Source organism: Caretta caretta, chromosome 4 (genome assembly GCF_965140235.1).
Source record: "Caretta caretta isolate rCarCar2 chromosome 4, rCarCar1.hap1, whole genome shotgun sequence".
Taxonomy (NCBI): Eukaryota; Metazoa; Chordata; order Testudines; family Cheloniidae; genus Caretta; species Caretta caretta.
This window is the reverse complement of record NC_134209.1, coordinates 151,956,424-151,973,737: the sequence shown is the minus strand read 5'-3', so window position 1 is coordinate 151,973,737 and position 17,314 is coordinate 151,956,424. Positions and strand designations below refer to the sequence as shown.

The 17,314-nt window shown below is 56.9% G+C and overlaps 1 protein-coding gene across 5 annotated transcripts in view; it reads left to right on the top strand.

The window, feature by feature from the left end:
• The first annotated feature begins 879 nt into the window (after nucleotides 1-879).
• Nucleotides 880-17,314, top strand: part of ADISSP (adipose secreted signaling protein) — a 163,619-nt gene continuing 147,184 nt past the window's right edge. For 3 of the 5 annotated variants that reach the window (XR_012668253.1, XR_012668252.1, XM_048846465.2), the window contains exon 1: nucleotides 15,299-15,690. The gene's annotated coding sequence lies outside the window, so the exon portion shown is untranslated. Of the gene's footprint in view, nucleotides 1,034-15,298; nucleotides 15,691-17,314 lie in introns of those variants that run through there. The other 2 variants (XM_075128176.1, XM_048846461.2) reach the window with 2 other exon arrangements.

Below are 17,314 nucleotides of genomic sequence, written 5' to 3'. Positions count from 1 at the left end.
CCCCAGGGAAAAGGTCTGGAAAGTTTCTCATTGCAAACCGGCCACCAGGTCAACCCCAGGGAAAAGCCCCAAAGGAAAAAGTCTGGAAAGTTTCTCATTGCAAACCGGCCACCAGGTCAACCCCAGGGAAAAGGTCTGGAAAGTTTCTCATTGCAAACCCGCCACCAGGTCAACCCCAGGGAAAAGGTCTGGAAAGTTTCTCATTGCAAACCGGCCACCAGGTCAACCCCCCCCCGAGGAAAAGAGCTGTCGGGACCCCACCTCCCTGGCGGTGGGGAGCAGCAGTTTTCGCTCAGGTCCGTAGCCCAGGGCGGACCAGGTCCGAGAGTAGAGCGAAGGAGGGAGTTCCCCTAACTGGCTCCAGCGAAATCTGGGGGCGCGCCCTCCGCTGGCAGCACAGTTGAGGCCCGTCACGTTACAACTGCTGGTCATGATACTCCGGCGGGTGGACCGACGGCTCCACCATGGCCATGAATCACCCCTCTAAGGCCCTAATTGGCACTGTAGTGAGGATCAACACCGCAGGGACCGGGATGTCAGCACGTGGGCTCTGCACTCGAACACAGGCGAACACGCCGTGTGCTACCCTCGAGAGCCAAACACGCAGGCCGCCAAGGAACCTGACGTGCCGGGTGTAAGTCTGACGCCGCGGGACCGAGGCCCCGCGGGACAGGCCCAGCAACCGCACACTGCATCCATGGTGGAGAAACCCCGAAGGTGTTTCCCCGACCACCTGTCCCTGCGGGAGGTTCCAGGTGGCCCTGAGCTGGTCAGCTCGGTGAAGGAGTGAGGAAGGGGGGGGAAGGGGAGATGGAGGAGGAGTACTCTCGGGCCCAGAAGTAGCTCCATCCCCTTCCTCAAACCAAGCTCAGCTAGCCCGGGACGCCGAGCCTGTCCCTGCACTGACCAGCTCGACAGCATCATGACAAGAACCCGCAGGAACCCGCACAAATGAGCCAGGTGAAAAAGGGCAGCCGCCGCTGGCCCCGGGAGAACCCGCTTGTGAGCCCCGCCCTGTGGATGCTGTAGCTGGGTAAGAGAGGCAGGATCGACCCCTTCGGGAGAACCACCTTCCCCGTTCACCGCAGCCCGGGTACTCTGCCCCCCGACCCCCAGTGGCCACCAGTCTGTATGAGGGCACAGGCTGGCAGGGGAATGGCGGGGGAAGGTTCGGGAGGAGGGGGGTGCTGTCTGTATGGGGGCACAGGCTGGCAGTTAGGGAGGGGGCGGGGGAAGGTGCAGGAGGAGCGGGGTGCTGTCTGTATGGGGGCACAGGCTGGCAGTTAGGGAGGGGGCAGGAAAAGGTATGGGAGGAGCGGGGCACTGTCTGTATGGGGGCACAGGCTGCCAGTTAGGGAGGGGGCGGGGGAAGGTGCAGGAGGAGCGGGGTGCTGTCTGTATGGGGGCACAGGCTGGCAGTTAGGGAGGTGGTGGGGGAAGGTTCGGGAGGAGCGGGGCACTGTCTGTATGGGGGCACAGGCTGCCAGTTAGGGAGGGGGCGGGGGAAGGTGCAGGAGGAGCGGGGTGCTGTCTGTATGGGGGCACAGGCTGGCAGTTGGGGGGGGCGGGGGAAGGTTCGGGAGGAGCGGGGCACTGTCTGTATGGGGGCACAGGCTGCCAGTTAGGGAGGGGGCGGGGGAAGGTGCAGGAGGAGCGGGGTGCTGTCTGTATGAGGGCACAGGCTGGCAGTTGGGGGGGGCGGGGGAAGGTTCGGGGTGCTGTCTGTATGGGGGCACACGCTGGCAGTTAGAGGGTAGGGGGAAGGTTCTGGAACAGTGGGGCGCTGTCTGTATGGGGGCACAGGCTGACAGTTAGGGAGGTGGTGGGGGAAGGTTTGGGAGGAGCGGGGTGCTGTCTGTATGGGGGCACAGGCTGGCAGTTAGGGAGGGGTCGGGGAAAGGTTTGGGTGGAGCGGGACGCTGTCTGTATGAGGGCACAGGCTGGCAGTTGGGGGGAGCGGGGGAAGGTTCGGGGCGCTGTCTGTATGGGGGCACACGATGGCAGTTCGGGAGGTACTGGCGGAAGGTTCTGGAACAGTGGGGTGCTGTCTGTATGGGGGCACAGGCTGGCAGTTAGGGAGGTGGCGGGGGAAGGTTTGGGAGGAGCGGGGCGCTGTCTGTATGGGGGCACAGGCTGGCAGTTAGGGAGGTGGCGGGGGAAGGTTCGGGAGGAGGGGGGCGCTGTCTGTATGGGGCACAGGCTGGCAGTTAGGGAGGGGGCGGGGGAAGGTTTGGGAGGAGCGGGGCGCTGTCTGTATGGGGCACAGGCTGGCAGTTAGGGAGGTGGCGGGGGAAGGGTCGGGAGGAGCAGGGCGCTGTCTGTATGGGGCACAGGCTGGCAGTTAGGGAGGGGGCGGGGGAAGGTTCAGGAGGAGCGGGGTGCTGTCTGTATGAGGGCACAGGCTGGCAGTTGCGGGGGGCGGGGGAAGGTTCGGGGTGCTGTCTGTCTGGGGGCACACGATGGCAGTTCGGGAGGTACTGGCGGAAGGTTCTGGAACAGTGGGGTGCTGTCTGTATGGGGGCACAGGCTGGCAGTTAGGGAGGTGGCGGGGGAAGGTTTGGGAGAAGCGGGGCGCTGTCTGTATGGGGGCACAGGCTGGCAGTTAGGGAGGTGGCGGGGGAAGGGTCGGGAGGAGCGGGGCGCTGTCTGTATGGGGCACAGGCTGGCAGTTAGGGAGGGGGCGGGGGAAGGTTCAGGAGGAGCGGGGTGCTGTCTGTATGAGGGCACAGGCTGGCAGTTGCGGGGGGCGGGGGAAGGTTCGGGGTGCTGTCTGTCTGGGGGCACACGCTGGCAGTTAGAGGGTAGGGGGAAGGTTCTGGAACAGTGGGGTGCTGTCTATATGGGGGCACAGGCTGGCAGTTGGGGGGAGCGGGGGTAGGTTCGGGGCGCTGTCTGTATGGGGGCACACGATGGCAGTTCGCGAGGTACTGGCGGAAGGTTCTGGAACAGTGGGGCGCTGTCTGTATGGGGGCACAGCCTGGCAGTTAGGGAGGGGTCGTGGAAAGGTTTGGGTGGAGCGGGGTGCTGTCTGTATGGGGCACAGGCTGGCAGTTAGGGAGGTGGCGGGGGAAGGTTCGGGAGGAGTGGGGTGCTGTCTGTATGGGGCACAGGCTGGCAGTTAGGGAGGTGGCGGGGGAAGGTTTCGGAGGAGCGGGGCGCTGTCTGTATGGGGGCACACGATGGCAGTTCGGGAGGTACTGGCGGAAGGTTCTGGAACAGGGTGGCGCTGTCTGTATGGGGGCACAGGCTGGCAGTTAGGGAGGTGGCGGGGGAAGGTTCGGGAGGAGCGGGGCGCTGTCTGTATGGGGGCACAGGCTGGCAGTTAGGGAGGTGGTGGGGGAAGGTTCAGGAGCAGCGGGGCGCTGTCTGTATGGGGGCACAGGCTGGCAGTTGGGGGGAGCGGGGGAAGGTTCGGGGCGCTGTTGTATGGGGGCGCACGATGGCAGTTCGGGAGGTACTGGCGGAAGGTTCTGGAACAGTGGGGCGCTGTCTGTATGGGGCACAGGCTGGCAGTTAGGGAGGGGGCGGGGGAAGGTTTGGGAGGAGCGGGGCGCTGTCTGTATGGGGGAACAGGCTGGCAGTTAGGGAGGGGGCGGGGGAAGGTTTGGGAGGAGCGGGGCGCTGTCTGTATGGGGGAACACGATGGCAGTTCGGGAGGTACTGGCGGAAGGTTCTGGAACAGGGTGGCGCTGTCTGTATGGGGGCACAAGCTGGCAGTTAGGGAGGTGGCGGGGGAAGGTTCGGGAGGAGCGGGGCGCTGTCTGTATGAGGGCACAGGCTGGCAGTTGGGAGGGGCGGGGAAGGTTTGGGGCGCTGTCTGTATGGGGGCACAGCCTGGCAGTTAGGGAGGTACCGGGGGAAGGTTTAGGAGGAGCGGGGCGCTGTCTATATGGGGGCACAGGCTGGCAGTTAGGGAGGTGGCGGGGGAAGGTTTGGGAGGAGGGGGGTGTTGTCTTTATGGGGGCACAGGCTGGCAGTTAGGGAGGGGGCAGGGGAGGGTTTGGGAGGAGGGGGGTGCTGTCTGTATGGGGGCACAGGCTGGCAGTTAGGGAGGGGGCGGGGAAAGGTTTGGGTAGAGCGGGGTGCTGTCTGTATGAGGGTACAGGCTGGCAGTTAGGGAGGGGGTGGGGGAAGGTTCAGGAGGAGCGGGGCGCTGTCTGTATGGGGGCACAGCCTGGCAGTTAGGGAGGGGTCGGGGAAAGGTTTGGGTGGAGCGGGGCGCTGTCTGTATGGGGCACAGGCTGGCAGTTAGGGAGGTGGCGGGGGAAGGTTCGGGAGGAGCGGGGTGCTGTCTGTATGGGGCACAGGCTGGCAGTTAGGGAGGTGGCGGGGGAAGGTTTGGGAGGAGCGGGGCGCTGTCTGTGTGGGGGCACACGATGGCAGTTCGGGAGGTACTGGCGGAAGGTTCTGGAACAGGGTGGCGCTGTCTGTATGGGGGCACAGGCTGGCAGTTAGGGAGGTGGCGGGGGAAGGTTCGGGAGGAGCGGGGCGCTGTCTGTATTGGGGCACAGGCTGGCAGTTAGGGAGGTGGCGGGGGAAGGTTCGGGAGGAGCGGGGCGCTGTCTGTATGGGGGAACAGGCTGACAGTTAGGGAGGTGGCGGGGGAAGGTTTGGGAGGAGGGGGGTGTTGTCTTTATGGGGGCACAGGCTGGCAGTTAGGGAGGGGGCAGGGGAAGGTTTGGGAGGAGGGGGGTGCTGTCTGTATGGGGGAACAGGCTGGCAGTTAGGGAGGGGGCAGGGGAAGGTTTGGGAGGAGGGGGGTGTTGTCTTTATGGGGGCACAGGCTGGCAGTTAGGGAGGGGGCAGGGGAAGGTTCGGGAGCAGCGGGGTGCTGTCTGTATGAGGGCACAGGCTGGCAGTTAGGGAGGGGGCGGGAGAAGGATCTGGAGGAGCCATTGAGGCGTAAGCGTTGCAGTAAGAGGCCGTGAGTGTGTGTTGTTATTGTGTGTGCTGGTGGTATTGATTTGTGAATGGTGGGTTATGGGTGGGTTGCGCTGGCAACTTTGTGTTGGGTTGTACAGGTGGTGAATCAACCTTTGAAGAACTGTGGCAGCTGGACTAAGTAATCCCCACTCTGAGCAGTCCCCTTCATGGCACTGACTCCTTAGAACCGCTGAAACTGGTGCATGCAGATTCGGTGTCATGTCAGTGTGGTGGTTGGTTGAGATACCTCTGTTAGCAGAATGGTTGAGGACTCTTGGCATGGCATAGATACAGGTCTTTACTTTTTTATTATACGGAGATTCTGTTATCAATTCAGGGAAGTCCTAGACTCTGTTATACTGGATGTCAGACACTATGATCACATTAGTTCCTTCTGGCCTTGGACTCTCTAACGTATTTATACTGGGACTGTCAGTTTCTTGGGACAAGAAACCTCTTCTTGTTCTGTGTTTGTGCAGCACCTAGAACAAGGGGCCCTGATCCATGATGGGGGTTCCTAGGCACTACCACAGTATAAATCACAGCTTGTATTTACAAGGATAAATATCTCCATTTCTAAAGCGTCTCCCTCCAGTATACTTCGGTACCCCCTGGAGTTTAAAATAAAGTATCATAGAATCATAGAATCATAGAATATAAGGGTTGGAAGGGACCCCTGAAGGTCATCTAGTCCAACCCCCTGCTCGAAGCAGGACCAATTCCCAGTTAAATCATCCCAGCCAGGGCTTTGTCAAGCCTGACCTTAAAAACCTCTAAGGAAGGAGATTCTACCACCTCCCTAGGTAACGCATTCCAGTGTTTCACCACCCTCTTAGTGAAAAAGTTTTTCCTAATATCCAATCTAAACCTCCCCCACTGCAGCTTGAGACCATTACTCCTCGTTCTGTCATCTGATACCATTGAGAACAGTCTAGAGCCATCCTCTTTGGAACCCCCTTTCAGGTAGTTGAAAGCAGCTATCAAATCCCCCCTCATTCTTCTCTTCTGCAGGCTAAACAATCCCAGCTCCCTCAGCCTCTCCTCATAACTCATGTGTTCCAGACCCCTAATCATTTTTGTTGCCCTTCGCTGGACTCTCTCCAATTTATCCACATCCTTCTTGTAGTGTGGGGCCCAAAACTGGACACAGTACTCCAGATGAGGCCTCACCAATGTCGAATAGAGGGGAACGATCACGTCCCTCGATCTGCTCGCTATGCCCCTACTTATGCATCCCAAAATGCCATTGGCCTTCTTGGCAACAAGGGCACACTGCTGACTCATATCCAGCTTCTCGTCCACTGTCACCCCTAGGTCCTTTTCCGCAGAACTGCTGCCTAGCCAATCGGTCCCTAGTCTGTAGCTGTGCATTGGGTTCTTCCGTCCTAAGTGCAGGACCCTGCACTTATCCTTATTGAACCTCATCAGATTTCTTTTGGCCCAATCCTCCAATTTGTCTAGGTCCTTCTGTATCCTATCCCTCCCCTCCAGCGTATCTACCACTCCTCCCAGTTTAGTATCATCCGCAAATTTGCTGAGAGTGCAATCCACACCATCCTCCAGATCATTTATGAAGATATTGAACAAAACCGGCCCCAGGACCGACCCTTGGGGCACTCCACTTGATACCGGCTGCCAACTAGACATGGAGCCATTGATAACTACCCGTTGAGCCCGACAATCTAGCCAGCTTTCTACCCACCTTGTAGTGCATTCATCCAGCCCATACTTCCTTAACTTGCTGACAAGAATACTGTGGGAGACCGTGTCAAAAGCTTTGCTAAAGTCAAGAAACAATACATCCACTGCTTTCCCTTCATCCACAGAACCAGTAATCTCATCATAGAAGGCGATTAGATTAGATTAGATTAGATTAGATTAGAAGTAGCAAGAACACCACTCCATTCCAGGCAATGGTACCTTTCCTGTTACCCCAAGAATGGCTAGAGTCAATACCAACTGCTATAGAGGTCTTGAAAACATGCCTCACTGTGATAGACTATTATCCAAGAGAAGGTCAACAGGTGACTTGATCACAGTCTCCAAGTACTTACATGTAGAAGAGATTTCTGACAGCAGATGGCTCTATATTCTAGCTGCAAAAGGCAGAATGAGATCCAATGGCTGGAAGGTGAAGCTAGACACATTCAGACTAGAAATAAGGTACTCATTGTGAACATTGAAGGTAATTAACGATCACAACAGCTTACCTAGGGAAGTGATGGATTCTTCACCACTTGGAGTCTTTAAATCAAAACTAGATGTCTCTTTAAAAGATATGCTCTAGCTCAAACAGAAGCTATGGGCTTGAAGCCAAAATCGTTGGGCAAGATTCTCCAGCCTGTGCTGTGCAGAAGGTCAAACTAGATGATCGTATCGGGTCCTTCTGGCCTTAAATTGAAAAGGATCCCAAAGAGTGTTCAACTCTCCAATGACTAGCTCAGTCGGCTTTCTAATGAAACAAGCAACTCAGTGGTCCAATTTTAGAGCCTAACCAGTCCCTCTTGCGTTAGGCCTCCTGGCAGACATTGCTGCAATGCACAAGACTCCCCAGAAGGCACACGTGGTTGGTATCGGCAAGCCCATCAATTTGGATATTATCCTGATTAGTTTAGCAAATTCTGCTCTCTTTTCAGAACATGTGCTAGTGCTCCTGGCTGATTTATTTTGACCAATTTCTCTCAGCTATGCAGAAGCAATTTACCACAGGAGCTTAGCACCGAGGAGGAAACAGCCAGAACGAACCACTGGCTTGGCAGCTCCCCCAGCGGCGTTTTTCCCCTCGTTTAATTGAATTTGTTTTGGAGGGAGCAACATCTCTGGAAAACCTAAATCCTGGGATTATCCTTAGGTCACGTATGGCACACACAGGAGCAATGGAATATTTACAGCCCTTACAATAGCTCTGACCTTTTCCAAGGCGCCTTTCTCCAACACTTTTCAATATGAAGAGTGACTATTTCTGTACCCCTGGGTATTTTAAACTGGGCAAGCTTTATGAAAAGCAGCAGTGGTTGTTTAATAGCTGCCACCTTCTTCAGAATAGGCCACAAGCTGTTAACAATTCCCTTTGGCGAAGGCTTATCATCACACCCTACTCAACAACTAAAACCATATTAAAGATTTCCCTGTGAGCAATTGCTGGAGTTGGGACGATATGAGGGGAGGTGAATTGAGATATGGTGATAAAGCCTGGGAACCCCAGTTTCAGACCCCACGGCCCCAAGATATCACGGCAACGTGGGCCACGGAAAAACCTAGACAGAGAGTCAAATCATATTGGAAAATAAAATTCAACAAAAGTTTGTGCCAGACATTCAATGCTCTTCCAACAGACCTTTCTGCTACTGGTGCCTACCTGCAATAGGTCCAGGTCACAGGACCTAGGACACATCGTTAAGGGAAAACACATTGGACTCTTTGCCTTTCCTGATTATGATATAAATCAGATGCTTCAATGGGAAAGGTTAGGGTTTTTCAAATGCGTGCATAACGTTGGATTCCCTCCCTTTGATGGGGAGATTAAGAGCCGGTTAGGCCCCAGTTTCAGGCTCTGTTTAAAAATAGAATGTGAATTGATCCCTTTCCATTATTATTTGTATTTCAGTAGCATCTCCAAGCCTAACTGAGGTCCCAGCCCGATTGTGCTCGGTGCTGTACAAACACAGAGAGAGTTCCTGATCCAAAGAGCTTATGGTCTGAAGAGACAAGACAGAGGAAGGGTGAAAGAGATGCACAGAGTGTCTTGCCCAAGGTCCCACAGCAAGTCAGTGGAAGATCTGGGGATAGAACGCCAATTTTTTGCTTGGCTGTAGCATCAGTAATGAAACAGCCTGCAAGTACCAGGGAACCAGAAACTGACCTTGCAGTGACGTGCTGTTGATATTCAACCTGGGCTGTGTGAGCTATGCAGAAGGACAATAAGGGACTGGAAAAATCTATTCATTTTCTTTACTCACTTAACCAAAAACCTCTTTTTTGTGACCACTGCCAAGGGAAGAGCCAGCACCTCTGGGACAAGGTGATTCCATTCACGCAACTTCCTCTGGCAATATTTCGACTTTGTCCTTGAAAAAGTATAGAAAGACCAAGATTTTCAAAAGTAGGAGCCTACAGTTAGACTCCTCAATCCACATGAAGTGGCCTCATTTTCAAATATATGAAGCACCAGCATCCCCCACCAGAGTCAATGGGGGCTGTTGGGTGCTTAGCACTTATTTAGGCACCTAAATACAGAATAAGGAGCCAAACTCTGGGCCCTTATTTGGGAAAATCTTGACCTATTTTTATTGATAGCATAACAGCGTGTAAGATTTGGTGTCACCTGAAACAGGATGGAATTAAGGGGCTGGAAACTAAGTGTATCCTCCCCTGGCAGAATTTTGTGAAAAATATAGATTACTTTTTCATTCCAGCTGTAAATTAACCTGTGGAACTCCTTGGTACAGGATGTTGTTGAGACTTTAGGAAGAGTCAAAGCGGGATTGGATGTTCATATGGATAATAAGAATATCCAAGATTATAATACATAATGCTTAAAAAAAAGAGTATTGAAAGGGAGATAAACCTTTTTCAGGGCTTTAAACCCATCTTCTATTATTAGAGATCAAGACAAGACCTTCATGGTGGCAGATTCACCCAGCGGGGGAGGTTTAGGTTAGATATTAGGAAAAACTTTTTCACTAGAAGGGTGCTGAAGCACTGGAATGGGTTACCTAGGGAAGTGGTGGAATCTCCTTCTTTAGAGGTTTTTAAGGTCAGGCTTGAGAAAACCCTGGCTGGGATGATTTAGTTGGGGATTAGGTCCTGCTTTGAGCAGGGGGTTGGACTAGATGACCTCCTGAAGTCCCTTCCAACCCTGATATTCTATGATTCTCCCATATCTGCCTAGCGATAGGGTCCTTACACCTTCCTCTGAAGCACCTAGTGTTGGCCCCTGTCGAAGGAAGGATACTGGGCTAGAGGAACACTTGTCAGATCCAGTCTGGCTGTTCCCATGTTCCTGTGAGTCAAGAATCTCTCACACACAATACATCCAGAGGAGAAGTCACTACTTCATAAAAGTTCATTCCTACTGCAACAGTATCTGCAAATGTAAATTCTAGGTGGCTCTATGGAGATGGCGTAAGTGGGGGGCAGGGGGGAGGGGGACACCCTGACGTTAGCCGCCGTCATTCCTGCACAGCAAGCAGGAGGCTCCAGGGAGCAGCTCCAGGGCAGAGGGCAGGAGCATCACACGGCAGTGGGGGGAGGGACAGCTGAACTGCTGCCACACAGGGAACTTAGGGGAGCGGGGAGCTGATAGGGGGGCTGCCGGCCCACCATGGCTCTAAGACACCCCCCCCCTCCAAGCTAGCTCCACCGGGCTGCTCTTCCTGCAAGCAGTGGATAAAGCAGGTGGCTGCCAAACCACGTTATAAGGGAGCACTGTGGAACTTAAACAAGCATGTTCCTAATGGATCAGCAACGTAACAACGAAACAACATTAACCGGGATGACTTTAAGTGAGGAGTTATTGTACTTCATTAATGGAGCATTTCCTGAGCGGCAGGCTTGGTTATTTTAAATTTCACATACACAGGGGTCATATTATGCCACTCCAACCATGAAAGGATGCTCTACAAACAGAACGTTTCGCACAAGAAAGTTCTGGGTTCAAACCCTGCTGTCAACCCAGCAGGGGGCGGAGGGAAGGTTTCAGACTGGAAATAAGGCATATGTTTTTAATGGGGAGTGTAATTAACCATTGGAACAATGTACCAAGGGTCATGGTGGATTCTCCAAAAAGAAAAGGAGGACTTGTGGCACCTTAGAGACTAACAAATTTCTTTGAGCATAAGCTTTCGTGAGCTAAAGCTCACTTCATCGGATGCATTCAGTGGAAAATACAGTGGGGAGATTCATAGAGAACATGAAACAATAGGTGTTACCATACACACTGTCACGAGAGTGACCACTTAAGGTGAGCTATTACCAGCAGGAGAGCAGGGGGGGACCTTTTGTAGTGACTTCTTGTGGCCTGCCAGGGCACAACTCACCCAGCGGCATGTCTCTGCGAGGTGTGAGGTGGCGGTGGGCCAAGGCCCACTTCCCACCAACGTCCAAAGGGAATCAGGAACCAAAACAATCCCACCGCTCCAAGCAGGCTCGTCCAGCGAATGTTCGCTGGGACCCCGCCCTTCTGTTCAGGGCTTGTCTCCAGGGTCCGGTTGATCCCCTTGGTAGGAGCTCATCAGGCTGGCAGGCGAGTGCAGGCCCAGGGCTGCAACCAGGATTCTCTCCCACCAAAAGAAATGGAGCGCTGCTCTCCTTCTGGATCAGCCCTGACCTGGGATAGGTCACCGTCTTTTAACACCCATCTCCGTGGAACATAATCGGGTCCCGAGGCTCTCCCTAGCCCTCTCGCTGCCAGTGTGGAGCCGGAACCAGAGCCCCCCAGGGCGCGGGGCCAGCGGGCAGCCGGGGGACCCTGGGCGCGGGAGCTGAGGGAGGGTGGCAGGGCCAGGCGGCAGCCGGGGGACCCGGGGCCTGGAGCGGAGTCTGAGGCCTGGGCAGAGGGTCCTGCAGCTGATAATCAGTGGCGGGGCCAGGAGCGGAGCTAGGGGACCCCAGGAGCAGAGCCCCGGGGCAGAGGGCGGCAGCCGTGGGGTGAGGGGCCGGGAGCGTAGCCAGAGCTCCCCAGGGCACGGGGTCGCAAGGCAGCCAGGGGACCCTGGGCATGGGAGCTGAGGGAGGGTGGTGGGGCCAGGCGGCAGCCGGGGGACCCTGGGCCAGGAGCGTAGCCTGAGCCCTGGGCGGCGGGTCCTGCAGCAGATACTCAGCGGCGGGGCTGGGAGTGGAGCCCCCCGACTGGCATCTGGGGCCAACAGCCTCACCCACCGCCCCCAAAAAAAGTTCCTCCTCCCCCGCTAGTGGGGACCGCCGCACAGACTGGGCGGGGCCTCTGCTGCAAAGCATGTTGTGTGCTTCTGACAGCAGCCCCGGCCACCTTCTCACAGTGACACCTGGGGGTGCTGTACCCCCAGTCCCCGACCCCGGGTCCCCCAGTGAAAAGGAGCAGCCATTTTTTCTTGAGTGCAAACGGGCCGCCAGGATCCAACCCGGCTCCGACCAGCCACCAGGTCAACCCCAGGGAAAAGCCCCAGGGAAAAGGTCTGGAAAGTTTCTCATTCCAAACCGGCCACCAGTTCAACCGCCCCGGAGGAAAAGAGCTGTCGGACCCCACCTCCCTGGCGGTGGGGAGCAGCAGTCTTCGCTCAGGTCCGTTGCCCAGGGCGGACCAGGCCCGAGAGTAGAGCGAAGGAGGGAGTTCCCCGAACTGGCTCCAGCAAAATCTGGGGGCGCCCTCCCCTGGCAGCAGAGTTGAGGCCCATCATGTTACAACTGCTGGTCATGATACTCCGGCGGGTGGACCGACGGCTCCACCATGGCCATGAGTCACCCCTCTAAGGCCCTGACGGGCGCTGTCGCAAGGATCACGTCGCAGGGACCGGAATGTCAGCACATGGGCCCTGCACTCCAACACACGCTCACGCGCAGTGCGTTCTTCTCTAGAGCCAACACGCAGGCTGCCGGGAGCCTACGTGCCATTGACTGAGTCTGACCCCGTGAGACTGAGACCCCGAAGGACAGGCTCAGGACCCCCATGCTGCATTCATGGTGGAGAAACCCCGGAGGTGTTTCCCCGACCACCTGTCCCTGTGAGAGTTTCCAGGTGGCCCTGACCTGGTCAGTTTGTTCCTGGAGGGAGGTGGATGAGGAGCACTCTCGGGCCCAGAAGTACCTCCATCCCCTTCCTTACACCAAGTTCAACTTGCCCGGGACGCCGAGCCTGTCCGATGCACTGAGCAGCTCGTCAGCCTCATGACAAGAACCCACAGGCACCCGCACAAATGAGTCAGGTGAAAAAGGGCAGCTGCCCGCTGGCCCAGGGAGAAGGGGCTTGTGAGCCCCATCCAATGGATGCTGTAGCTAGGTAAGAGAGGGAGGCTCGGGCCCTTCAGGGGAACCACCTTCCCCATTCACCGCAGCCCCCCGACCCCCAGCGGCCACCAGTCCCATCATGTCCGGCACCCACTGGGGACTGGGACTCGTAGTCTCCTGCATGTTAAAGGGACAGAGTCTCTCAAAGTTTTAACCCCCCTAAAACTGGGGGTCTTTCCTCGATTGTAAAGCCAGAAGGGACCCGTGTGATTAGAGCTGATGTTGGGGGAGGGGGCAGGGGCAGAACTGACAGGAGGGGGGACAGCTCTGATTTTAGGGAGCGGGAGAAAGAAGTGACGTATGTTGGGGAGTAGGAGGCAGCAGATCTGGTGCGGGCTTGTGGGGCACATCGGAGGTTTGAGCTGGGATAATTGTTGGTCTGGGGGATGGGCAGATGTTGTGGGGGAGGGGGGCAGATAATTCGTTCATGAGAATGTTGGGGTTGGGGGGAATCCCCTTCCTCCATACATTTGGCAGAGTACACAACAGAGCCCACAGCTGTGCGGAGGCGGGGGCTGAGCACCCAGGGAGAGGCAGGTGTGCACAGCTGTGCCGAGGATGGAGGTAAGCACCTGCCGATGCAGGCGGAGGACACACCTCAGCAGGGACGACTTGGGCTTTTCCGGACACACTTGGTGCCCAGTTACAGTGTTCGCAGCCGAGCATTCAGTCTGAATTCAGCAGAGGGGGACGGGAAGGGGCAGTGGGCCCAAGGGGGTGGGCTAGGTGAAGCGGGGGGTGAGATTGGGAAGGAAGGGGGGGATGGACAAAGGGGGGGTGAGATTGGGAAGGAAGGGGGGGATGGACAGTGGGCCCAAAGGGGGGGGTGAAATTGGGAAGGAAGGGGGGGGATGGGCAGTGGGCCCAAGGGGGTGGGCTAGGTGAAGGGGGGGTGAGATGGGGAAGGAAGGGGGGGATGGAGAAAGGGGGGGTGAGATTGGGAAGGAAGGAAGGAAGGGGAGGATGGGCAGAGGGTGGGGAGGGACCCAGCCCCCAGGGAGTGGGGCCCCCAGCAGCACACGGCTGACTCAGGGAAGCACATGGGGTGAGTCCTGGCTGCCAGTCCCAGACTCACAGTCCCACCCCATGGGCTTGTCATTGGTCCATTCGTGAGCCGTCGCCCCGCAACTGGGTGACCCCTCCCCCTAGGTCCCGCCCCCCGTAAGGAGGGACCGCCTAGTGCCCTCACAGGCCCCGGAACCGCCCTGGCCAATGAGCGAGCGAGGAGGCGGGGACGAGATCGGGCCAATGAGAGCGGGCGGGGGCGTGTCCGGAGAGCGGGTCGCGGGGGGCTTTGGGCAGCGCTGCGGGGCTGCGGGCGCCGGGGAGCGGTGAGTCCGGGGGGCGGAGCCCCGCGCTCTGCCCGGCCCCTCCCGCACTCCCGGCCCCGCCCCTCCCCCCTCATGTACCCCGCCCCCTCATCTACCCCCCACTTTCCCCCTCATGTACCCCGCCCCCCACCGGCCCCGCCCCTTCCCCCTCATCTACCCCGGTCCCTTCTCGACCCCCCACCTTCCCCCTCATGTGTCCCGCCCCCACCTCTTCCCCCTCATCTACCCCGCCCCCTCATCTGCCCCGGTCTCTTCTCGACCCCCCACCTTCCCCCTCATGTGCCCCGCCGGCCCCGCCCCCACCCCTTCCCCCTCATCTACCCCGCCCCCTCATCTGCCCCGGTCTCTTCTCGACCCCCCACCTTCCCCCTCATGTGCCCCGCCCCCACCTCTTCCTCCTCATCTACCCCGCCCCCTCATCTGCCCCGGTCTCTTCTCGACCCCCCACCTTCCCCCTCATGTGCCCCGCCCCCACCTCTTCCCCCTCATCTACCCCGGTCTCTTCTCGACCCCCCACCTTCCCCATCATGTACCCCGCCGTCCCCGCCCCCACCCCTTCCCCCTCATCTACCCCGCCCCCTCATCTGCCCCGGTCTCTTCTCGACCCCCCACCTTCCCCCTCATGTGCCCCGCCCCCACCTCTTCCCCCTCATCTACCCCGGTCTCTTCTCGACCCCCCACTTTCCCCCTCATGTACCCCGCCGGCCCCGCCCCCACCCCTTCCCCCTCATCTGCCCCGGTCTCTTCTCGACCACCCACCTTCCCTGTCATGTACCCCGCCAGCCCCAGGCCCCTTCCTCCCCCCCCCCCCGCCTGCCGCAGTCAATTCCCGCCTCCCCGTCCCCCCTCACCTGTCCTGGTCCCCTGGCCCCTTCCTACGCTGCCCCCCATCTACCCCGATCCCTTCCTGCCCCCTTCAGTCTACCCTAGCTCCCACCCGCCACGCCCCCTTGCTGCTGCCACCTGCCCCAGTCCATCCCCGCTGCCCCAGCCTCACCTGCCCCACCCCAGTCCCCCTGCTCCCGCCCCACTTCCCCCACCTGCCCCAGCCCCCTTCCTGCCTCGTCCCAGTCTCCCAGCTCCCCTCCCACGCCCTGCTTCCCCCTAGTTGTTTCCTGCCTCAGCTCCCCCCTGCTCTGCTCCGACTCCTCTCGTCTGCTCCCCCTCCTTCTCCTTCTCCCCTTCCTTGCCTGCTCCGCTCAATTCTTCCCTTCCTCTCCCCCGCCCCTCCTTCCTTCCCACCCTTGTTCGTTCCTCACCCCCTCTTCCCTTCCCTTCCCTGGGCATCTGTGGGGAGGGGAGTTTCCCCTGTGACACCAAGAGAAACTCTCTCTCCAAGGCAGGGTCGGTCTGTCTGCTGCGGGTTCCCTGGCTGGTTGCTGGGGAGGTTTTTCAGCGGGTAGAGGCAGCTGGAGAGTGGAAAAGCAAAGCAAAGTTCATGCTGCAGCCTCCGGTAAGAATGCAGAAGTGTGACCGCCAGCCCTGCTCTTCAGCTGGCTAATCTCCCCTGTCTCTAGTGGGTCTCTTGTCTCTGTAGGTTACCTGCTCCTTGTGGGTTCTGCAGGCAGCCGCTGGGCTGGAACTCCTTGATTCAGCCGGAGCTGTGCTGAGCCTGGCTTGGCTGGGAGCCTCTCTCCCCACAATGAATATAGCCCTGCCAGGGAAATGTCTGTTGAGCGGCTGGGACAATAACTAGTGTGCCAGGGAAGGAGCAATGCAGCTGGGGCGCGTGGTGAGCTCTCCCCCTATATATTACTGGGTATTAAGGTCTGATGGTGTGTTTCTTGGTAGCCTGGCTGTAGAAGTGCTGGGGCGAGGGTGTGATGAGAGAGGGGTAAATGGAAATGAGTAGGAATTCTGGATCATTTAGGTACCTGAGATACAGGGAACGCTGGTTTTGAAGCCAGTGGGATTGGTAGTAGACATGGCCCACAGCAGAGTCTGTGTAGAAAGGGGTTCTATGGCATTTTGACAATTCTATCAGCACTCAAATGCTGCTACCTTACTGGTGAGTCCGGGGCATGAACCCTTAGTTCCTGCAGAATCTAAGCTTTTATTCTTTTTTTAAAATAGCCCAACTTTTCCAGGATGCTGAGCTCCAGTGGAATTGGTGGGTGCTCAGTGCCTTTGAAAATGGTGCCCTTAGTGGGGAAGATCCTAGTGATTTTCACTGGAGCCTTTGGGAACTTAATGTGTGGCTGTGAAACTGAGAAGAACATGTCAAATTCATGCTTAGCACAGCTCTGAGCTGCTGCAGAGGCTGGTATTGGAGGTGTGTGGGAGGCAGCAGCTGCCCAAAATATGGAGCCTGGGGGAAGGGTAGATTAGCAGACACCCTACCATGCAGCAGCCTCAGGAAGGGCAAGACAGCAATTCTCCCTTCTGGAGCTGGGTGGGTATGTGTGTGTGTGAGAGAGACAGAGAGAGGAACAGGGGAGCAATGATACTTCCTCATGTATCAGATGCCTACAGGCCAGATGCTGGAAATGAAAAACAGAGCCCTTGAACAGTACTCCGCTAGCCTTTGTTATGCAGGAGGTCAGACTAGATCATAGTTGTCCCTTCTGGCCCTAAAATCAATGAGTCTAGATGCATATTCAGCTAATTACTATACAAAATAATAAAACTGGGCCAATATTAACAGTACTCCCCCACTTCACGCAGACCAATAACTGTCCACTCTTGTCTACTCAGAAAACTTCACACCTCGTCCCACGGAGTAGGTCAGAATTGATATCCCCATTTAACAGAGTGGGAAAGCGAAGCACAAAGTGATGACATGACTTGTCTGTATGGTCCAGTGGAGGTAGATTGGGAGCGTCTGTTCTCTGTCTCATAGCACAAGAACAAAGGGACATTCATTGAAGTGAAAAGGCTGGAAATTCAAAACTGATCAAAGGAAACACATTTTCACATGGTGAATAATTAGCCTGTAGAACCCATTGCTACTGGATGCTGTTGAGGCTGAAAATGTAGCAACAAAAAGGGACTGGACATTTATATGGATACGAAGAAAATGCAGAGTGATAATAGTTACTGCTCCTGTTTCAGGGCTTTAAGCTGATCTCTCACGGTTA